The sequence below is a fragment of the Leuresthes tenuis genome, unplaced genomic scaffold (assembly GCF_036924035.1).
Source record: "Leuresthes tenuis unplaced genomic scaffold, fLeuTen1.0.hap1 SCAF_10, whole genome shotgun sequence".
Taxonomy (NCBI): Eukaryota; Metazoa; Chordata; class Actinopteri; order Atheriniformes; family Atherinopsidae; genus Leuresthes; species Leuresthes tenuis.
The window spans coordinates 28,594,887-28,604,870 of NW_027325364.1; positions in this window are offsets into that span (position 1 = coordinate 28,594,887).

Sequence of the window (9,984 nt, forward strand, 5' to 3'; positions counted from 1 at the left end):
ATACACTTTGTGGCATGCAGTGGAAACAATAACCCTTGAGCCAGAGCCTCAAAGAAACCTAACAAACTGATAAAGAAAGGCTGGCTCTGTGTCAAGAACTGCTATTCAGCCCCTGGAGCTGATTATAAAAAGAAGCATGCTGCATAAGTTAATGATCATAAAGAATAACACTGACCATCCTCTACAAGGAATTGTGTTGAAATAATGTGGTGTGAGCACTATGGGGTTTCTTCAACTAATATATAACACAGAGAGATACAGGAGGTAATTCCTGCCATCAACAATAACAGTATATCATGAAAGCTTAAAATGAAATAAATTAACAAAGTTTATTATTCTATTTTTATTTAATTTCTTATGATTGGATCAAAATCTTGGAAGTTTGCAGACTTTGCAGAAAATGTTCTTTGCTCCCTTGCAGTACATTATACTGTAATACATTACAATGTTACATGAAGGGAGTAGTCAAAGAGGAAAAAAAAGAAAATAAAAAAAAGCCTGCCAAATTCTCAAATGATGTTTTAAAGAAATGGTTTGACATGAAGGGAAAATTAACTAATAGGAGGCTACCACAAGCAGCCTGTTGACTTATCATAGTAAAGCACTTAGCTGCTTGATAATAAGCTTAGCCTATTGTAGCTCAAAGGAAAAAGCAACTAGCCTTGTTCTGTTTAAGGAAGGTACTGAGAAGGTACCAGACCTCAGACTGGGACAGGGGTGCAATCTTCTGACTAACGGTTATTAACTGTGCCTTCCAATGTTGCCTGGTTGACTTTGGTTTAGTTTGGCTAAAATGTGGGACAACGTGAGAGATGGAGATGAATAAAAGACAGGAAAAATTGCCTTTTTTCCCCCATCAAAACTCTCTAAAGACCCTCACACCAAGCTGTTCGTGCCAGAACTGGAAACAAAAAGTCAGGCAACACAAAGGAGAGGGTTGTCAGCATATCTGCAAAGCTGACAGACAGAGCGACACTGATCAGTGAGAATGAAGCCGAGAGAACTGGTGACAAAAGGTTGTATCCTCAAACAAAAAAGAGCAATAATTTGTACATTTTACACAAAGAATTAGTTTGCAAATCACAGGTTTCACTTTTGAATATTTTTAATGCTTCAATGAGGTTTATTTTCTCTCTTGTTTGACGTTTGCGTTTTGCTTGATGCGATTGGCACAAATCTAATTTCATACCCATTGACAGTGACACTGTTATTTTGCTAAATTAACCACATGCAAAATGTGTTTTTAGGCAGAAAAACTGAGATAAAAAAAAAACTCTTTCCAATATGAAGATTTTTAAAAACTCAGTGTAAGTATGTGTACAAGACAAACAGAGGTTTTGGCATCTCAGTCTACTTTGTGCGTTTCAGCTTCTGTTTTATATAACGAGCCGTAAAACCAAGAACTTCATCACTTTATCATTACTCTCCTTTTACTTCATCATTTGTTCACACAAACAAATTGCATTTATTTTCTAATCAGCTAACTAGCATCATTAATGTAGACATCACCACCTTCTGGCCTGGCATGATTATGTCAGGGTTTGTGGGGATTTCTGCATTTTTGTGTGGAAGGAGATATTATTTTTCAAAGTGTGAGAAGAATATCCAACTAAAAAGAATAATCCGAAGTAGTATGCTACAACATACTGTTTTGATACCAGGATGTTGTGAAGATTTTTATTTTGGTGTCTTGCTTGTTAGGAAACTCATTATTCTTTACCATGCTGATACGTGAGAGCTGATTTCCAGGAGTTCAAGTCTTTTCTGGGTTCCTTAGATCTCCCTTCAGTAGCTGTCTTCAGTCTACAGCAAGTGCTGCACTTGAAAACTGGACTTTATTCTCTATGAGCAGATACCATGACGCTCCTCAAGAGAAAATGTCTAATCATTGGAGATAGAATTAAAAGAAAAAAAAAAGAAAGACACATTTGTCTTGAGCGTCTCATACCTTTCTCTCATACCTTGCAGTGACTCAACTTTGGTGTTGAGTGCGTGTGTTTGTCTATAGCACTGGCGCAAAATGACCAGAGACAGGCGGCAACAGAAAAAGGCCCTGTCCCCCAACTAATGAGCAGCATTATTCAAATGGAGTCTTTGTTGTCTGTTCACTGTGCTGCTGTCAACTCTCTGATGTCACAGGCAGCATTGCTGGACATAATCCTCTTTTTTTATGATCTCAGTTTGTTGGCTTTTGAGATATGTTTGTGATAATATAGCACCATGCAACAATGTGAGGCTTTCTGCAGGTGATCATACTGTATAAAAGCGATTATGTAATTGATATTCCCCTAAAAACTAAACAAGGATGGATTCTGTTCTGCTGTATCCTCAGAGGAGTCACATGAAGGAATACAGAGGAATATTACCCCCTGTGCTACTGATACTTGGTGTCAGCCTAGGATCAAACAGTAGGTGGGCACTGAGCAAAAGGCACAAAAGAGACAGCAAACACAAAATGTCAACAAATAGAGAAATATCACCCAGTTTGTCTATCACTCAATGGAAACACAAAAAGAAAAAAAAAAGAGGGGAGAACCTTTCAAGGCCTACATCACCTCACAGGAGGAACAGCATTGAGCAGGAGGAAGAAAAAAGATAGGAGTCGAAAGAGAAAAATCTGCCCTTCTACAAAGAAGTAGGGGTTTGGGAGGGGGTGTTAGAGGAAGCTCTTCCGACCGAGCCCATCTCCAGCTGTCACAAATCATTTCTGCTCGGGAAGTGAGGGGAGCTGAAATGTCAAAATATTTGAATAAATTCCACAGAAGCCTGTTGAGAGAGGGGTGGTGCAGTGAGAGTGGTATTGTTGGTGCCAATGGGGTGGAGAGGGGATGACAGGGTTGGGGAATAAAATTGGAGGTTGTGGAGTCGGGGTGGGGTGGGGGTGGGGGCTTGCATGTGAAATAACCCTAACAGGCCTCAGGAGGAACATGTTCTAAATAGAAATCAAAGGTTTGACCAATGCAGTCTATTTTTGCTCATTATAGGCAATTTCCTCTCTTGTCTTAGGTTACTGATGATAACACAACAGATACACTTTACACTCTCACTGACTGTAATGCAGCACCGACTCTGACAGCGAGAGCTACATCACAGTTTGTACACATGTCATGAAATGAATACCTTATATTAACATGCAGGTCACACCTTCATGTCATACCATCTGCATATCGTATTTCTCTCTCCTCACCGACTAAAGTGATCTGTCATATTTACTGTTTCAGCATCTTATTATAGTGTCTTAAAAAATGTCCTTATGACTATTTCCCATTTATTTGATCGGCTTTTGTATTTATTCAGGACCTTTTTGCATTCCCTCATACTGAATATTCCATGTGTTTTTCTCTCATGAGCCCATTTATAATTAAACCAATGTTACACTGATATTATTCAGTTAATATATGATTCCCACATGTCTTTTTATATTCTGCCACATTTATTGTTGTATCTCAGATTAAATTGACAAAAGTGCCCTCAGGTAAAATTCAACTTTGTGTTTTGGAAGTGTTTTTTATATCACTGTAGAGCTATAACATAACAGATCTAGATCTGACACTCGTGATGATAGATATGACTAGTTTTAGAGCTTTGTGATTGTATTGTTTGTATTTTTGTGGGGAGGACCAGATTTCCAAAACCTAACAGTTTGCACTGATGTTTTAACTAGCCAGTACTAGTCACAGAAGCATTCCAGTTGCTTTTACATGAGAAAAAACATTAAGAGAAACTACACCTTTGGAAGCAAAAGTAGCTCAGCCACCTTTGCAACTCAGCTTGTGGAAACACTGGTTTACTATGTTATATGACTGTGGAAGAAACTCCTGGCCTGATCCAGAAATTTAACGGCTACACAATGAGTCATGTAGTCTGAAAATAATGTGGACATTTACTGGCTGGCAGAGGAAGTCAAAGGAAAATGAAAATGCATGCTAAAAATGTTGAAACCAAGATTTTTCCCCCCAGACTAGTCACAATGTTGAGGACTCCACAGCTTCAGTTTTGACCATTCTTTCTGAAAGTACAATACTGAGCTGTTTGAGTGCCTGTTCAAAAGACTGTCAAAAAGGGTCAAATTCCCTGAAGAAACCCCAAAAACAATTAAAATATAGAGTCATGTAATCACTACAACTCACTACTAATAATTGTAAGCATTTACAAGCATAAACTTTAAAATGACAAAAAGAGACTACAGACTTTGAGACTTTCACTTTTTCAATAGTGAAGGGGCCTCGGTGGGGTTGGCTGAGACCACAGGTCACCAGTGGTCTGGCGTCTGGTTCAAATCCTGCTCGTTACTAGTATCAGGATCATTAAAAAAGAGGGGATGACAGGGTTGGGGAATAAAATGTGCCCCCTCTTCGTGTCCTGGAGACACAAAGCTAGGGGGTTATAAACCAGAAAACTGTGACTGGCTAATGTAGGGCTGCACAGTGGTATGGTGGTTACCATCGCCTGGCACCTGGTTAAAAGCCAAACTGGAGCCTTCTGATTAATTGGTGTCTCTATATATTAAGGTTATGACATTTGTTCTGCACATATATGGTGAGTGTTTGCAGTGTTGTGCTTCTCACCAACAGGTCTGAACTGCAGCCATCATCTTCATGAGCTAATGTTTAATTTTGCCCAATTTCCCGCTGGCCTCCAATTAATATTCATCATGGTGAGGTGAAGAGTGAATTAAAGTTAGGTTATGGTGATAAAGGTCTGATGATGCTTGTTTGTTGAAAGTCCCTGAATGCATGTTCTCTATCAGCCTATGTGCATCTACTCTCTTTGTTCAGATAATCCCTGGGGTGCATTGGAAGTCGCCGGGTCAGTGTCTCCTCTGTTTGCCTCTGAGCTCACCAACACCGTATTTGATTAGGCCTCTAATCAGCCACTAAACACACAATAAAATGAGACAATCTGTATCTGTTTACTTCCCTCTCAACACGCTGACACACAAAGTCTGCATATTTGCATGTATAGTTGGGGGGGGAAAGTCATTTATCAGAGAGAAAGATCAAGGTCATGACTCCTCTTCACACTCGATTCCCTGAAACCAATTAAACTGTCAGTCGGTGAAGTTCAGTTGGAGGACACGGGGCAGAAACAATAGCAGATGACAGCTTCTCTCCGCTATCTTGGCTGGGCTTTCTTGCAGCAGTAATTATATTTGCAGATTGTGTCATTAAAACTAAAAAAGCCTCAGAAGTTCTGCAATCAGTTAAAATTCTAAAAAAAATTATTTTGTGACCAAAATAAATGCATTTGGCCTCAAAACACAACACATTTGTGTTTTGAGGCCAAATGCATTGTGACTACTAGACTCTGAAAAGGAGGTCTGACCTATGTTAGAACTGGAATGATTAGTGAAATATGGAGAAGATACAGAGCTGGAGAAGTGGGAAACTGATTCATGTCACGATCAAGCATAAATTAAAATGGATGCTGCTATGTTTTAGCTGAATAAAAGGGATCTGACACTTCAAAACCCTGCATCCGTGATGATGAGAGAATGCAGTAGTATATGGGGGAATATACTACATGGGGAACTTGCACAACCACTTTTAAAGGGGAACAACGTGTACAGGCGAATGAGCAACATGCTGCTATCCACACTGCATGTTTTTCAGAAAAATTTAGCCTTTTTCAGCAGGATAATACTCATCAATATTCTAAATTGATTTATTTCTGCAGCATTACTCTGTAGCATGCAAAACAGTCCGGACATTTCACCCACTCTCTTGAAGGAAAACATCAACTTCTCTCATGAAATCTGAAGTCATTGTGGTTTCACTGGCAAGGTTCACTCCATCTGTTCCGTGTGCTGGTGCTCATTTTAGGTGTCACAGATAGATATTTTTGTCAGCCGAATGTTCAACTTGAGGTTTCATTAGTTCATAGAGTTATGGATGACATCACAGACGCATGTGATGCAGCACAGAAGCAAACATAGGTGCAACACCTTGTAGAGGTCTCCCAGCACCTCATTTCAACGGCAGACCTTTTTGCATATTTAGACATGCATGTGTGTATCTATTTTAGAAATCCAAATGACAAGATAAGTCCTTGATACTTTTTTCCTGATTCTGAGAAAAAAAAATAAAATGGCATCAATTCTATAATTAAGATATGTTTTACAAAGCTAGAATGTTCAGCTGTTAAAGCAATAAGTTTTGCTTCATGTCTGCTTGTCCCCTTTAAAGCAAACATCCTCCAAGAGCGGTGATTCCTTATTTTTAATCAGGCGTTGTTTGCAAGTATGTACAACCACCTGGAAGCCATGTTTATGTTGACACTGAAAAGAGCCAGCACAGATCTGACGTTCCACTAATATAGCAAAACGGCCCACAATTAAATGATAAAGGTCTACACCTCCTTAGCATAGTCAAACTCTTAGAGAACAAAAACCTAGGACATTATCGTCTGACGCTTTGGAATAGAATGTCTCAGAAACAGTGTTTTTCTTCCTGAGGGTTAGCAACAGTGAAAGGCTGCCTATGACTGCCTGTATCTAAACAAAGATGAGCAGCCATGCCTGGATATTCTCACTGCCTCATGAGAGGTTTACCCGTACGGGCTGACCACGCTGCAGTTCAGAGAAAAGCCCAAATACACTGTTCTGTCCAAGCATTAACCAATTTTTCTGCTTCTATGCAAAAAAGGGGAAACAGCACCCGACTTGTAATTTAACTGGCTTCTGCCAGCTAGGGCAGAGGAGAGAGACAGACAGAAGGGGTATCAGTGCATGAATGTGCAAGTGTGTGGCACAGACATTCAAAATTTTGTATTGTATCTGTGTGTGAGCGTGCACGGCCATCCCCATTTGCATTTGTGTGTGCCTGGCCATGTGCATATGTATGTGTGGCACAGTGGACCAGAACAGAGCTCTGACAGTAGCAGGGCTGCTGCTCGCTGATGCTTGCCAGGAGGAGCTGACTGCAGCGTGCCCTGTCAATCACAGAGCATGCCCAGTAGCCCTCTATTCACATGATATGATCTTGTTAACTCTAAATCGGTCCGGAAACTGTTTATATATATTGTGTGCGTGCATGTGAGTGTGGTTTTGTCTTCTTCTCCAATGCGCCTCTGTGTTGTGGTCTTAGTTGCACGGACCCGTTTCAAACACAGATCAAACAAGACAGATGATGAAAAGCTGGTACAGGTTGTGCTAAAAAACATGTCATGCTGGGAGTCATCTGATTTTGTAGAGACGTGTCAAAGCAAAAGCAGATATAATGGACTCATATCAATGTAAAGCATGTCAGCATTCTGAGGAACAAGAGGAAAGTATCTTGCTTTGAGTTATAGACATTTTTTCTTCTAGATTCTACACGCATCTATTTTCATCTCTAAACATATCACTCAATGGTCTCTATGATATCCAAGTATTGTTGTCAATGAGAGAAGGAGACCAAGGGCTCTTATTCAGAGTTAATTATCTCCTATCATCACCCACAATGGATGTCTGCTAATGAGAGCTGGAGTTCTGATTGGTTGCCTGCAGCACTGCTGAGACTCTGGGCTCTTTTGGTTTTGATAATAGAGCCTTGATGCACGGCAGAGACAGAGTGTTCGGACAAGTCATTAATCTTTGCAAATACCTGGTAGAATATGACCACCATCGTACATACGATTTGTTAGGGTCTTAATTATCAGGATGGAGAGGGAGTGTGTCTCTGTGTGAGAGAAATAAATATGAATAACTTAATACCCCATATTTCATAGTATTACAGTGTTATATCACATTATTTATCATTTTTGCAGGATTCATGGGAGTTAGAATTTTGTCACATGTATTACTGATCATAATAAAATTTGTCCTACATAATCTCTCAACCTGAATATAAAATTTACAATTAGGTTTGCAAATGTGCTTATGTCAGGAAATGTAAGCTGTGCTTCAGTATTAAGCTCACCAGAATCCTATGTTAGATTTTCTCTTTTTTTTAAAAAAATCCTTTAAACTCTTAGTAAAATCCAGTTAAATGATGTTTCCTCTTTTGTCTTCATCCAGTAGTCAAAAACGAGTCACAGTAACAATCGTCTGCAGCTTTTTTTCAAAAATTAAATTCTCACATTTTGGAGAGCTTGAATTATCTTTGAAATAATTACCTACATGTAAACTTGTAAAGTTTAATCTGTTCAAATAGAAAAAGCTGAAGAAGAGAGAAAATGTTTTGTTTATATGTCCATCATCTGCCTGCTCCCATAGATTTTCAAAACATGTATAAAACCAAGTGTTCCTGGAACCTATTATCTATGTTAAACATTTATACAACAAATATATTCAATGTCATGTTAAACCAGGAAAATCAGAATGCTTTTTAAACTATTAACTCAACACAAATCACTTTGACATTTGTTTTTTTTTGTATTTATGTAGTTTTCATTGGACATGACATGCTTTCCACATTCGGACGGAAACGCAGCGCAGATTCCAAGCTTAAAGCCATACTCTGCTGTGGTGGCACAGTTGTGTCTCCACCACTTTCTGGTGGTCCTCCAGTCAACACATTGCAGGGTAAAACCATCTCTAGCACTGAACCCCTGGCCACCTCTGCCTCCCACAAAGGCTTGAAAAATATGCATTTTCATGTCGGGATGAAACAGAGGATTAGCCAGTGCTATGCTGAAGCCAGACCCTTTTCTACACTCCATTCATATATTTAATATTTGTGAAGATGTTCAATAACAATCCTCTGCGCTTTCCATCTATCAGGAACCGAGATGCATAAAGACACAAGACATGGTCTTGCCTACTTGTCAAAATAGCTGGCATTCCCAGAAGCTCATTTTATGGAAGAAAGAAAGGTAAGCATGATATTTATGTTCAAATTCAAGATATTTATATTTAATATTTAATGTCCAATACTTTGTTAAAGCACCTTTGGCAGCAATTACAGCCTCGAGTCTTCTTGGGTATGACACTAAAAGCTTCGCACACCTATTCTTGGGCAGTTCCCCCCACTCTTCATTGCAGAACCTCCCAAGCTTTGTCGGGTTGGATGGAGAGCGTCGGTGCGCAGCCATTTTCAGATCTCTCCACAGATGTTCAGGCTCAAGTCTGGGCTCTGGCTGGGCCACTCAAGGACATTCACAGAGTTGTCCCGAAGCCCCTCCTTTGTTATCTCGGCTGTGTGCTTATGTTCATTGTCCTATTGGAAGATGAACCTTCACCGCAGTCCAAGGTCCAGAGCGCTCCGAAGCAGGTTAAGGATGTTTCTGTACACTGCTGCATTCATTTTTCCCTCGACCCTGACAAGTTCCCCAGTTCCAGCTGCTGAAAAACATCCCCACAGCCACCACCATGCTTCACTGTAGGGATGGTATTAGCCAGGTGATGACCAGTGCCTGGTTTCCTTCAGACATTATGCTTAGCATTCAGGCCAAAGAGTTCAATCTTTGTTTCATCAGACCAGAGAACTTTATTTCTTGTGGTCTGACTCCTTCAGTTGCCTTTTGGCAAACTACAGATGGGCTTTCATGTGCCTTTTACTGAGGAGTGGATTCGCTGACTAGGGCCCTTGTACCTCGATTGCTCAGATCAGCTAGACAACCAGCTCTCGGAAGAATCCTGGTAGCTCCAAACTTCTTCCATTTACGGACGATGGCGGCCACTGTGCTCATTTGGACCTTTGATGCTGCAGAAATGTTTCTGTATTCTCCCCCACATCTGTGCCTCGATACAGTCCTGTCTCAAAGGTCTACAAACAATTCCTTGGACTTCATGGCTTGTTTGTGCTCTGACATGCACTGTCAATTATGGAACCTTATATAGACGGTTGTATGCCTTTCCAAATCATGTCCAATCAACTGAATTTACCACAGGTGGACTCCATTCAAGTTGTAGAAATATCTGAAGGATGACCAGTGGAAACAGGATGCTCTTGAGTTCAATTTTGAGTGTCATGTTAAATATGTCCATGTTAAACTTTCATTTTTTATTTTTACTAAATTTGCAAAAAAAAATTAGTGTGGGGTCTTATGTGTAGAATTTTGAGA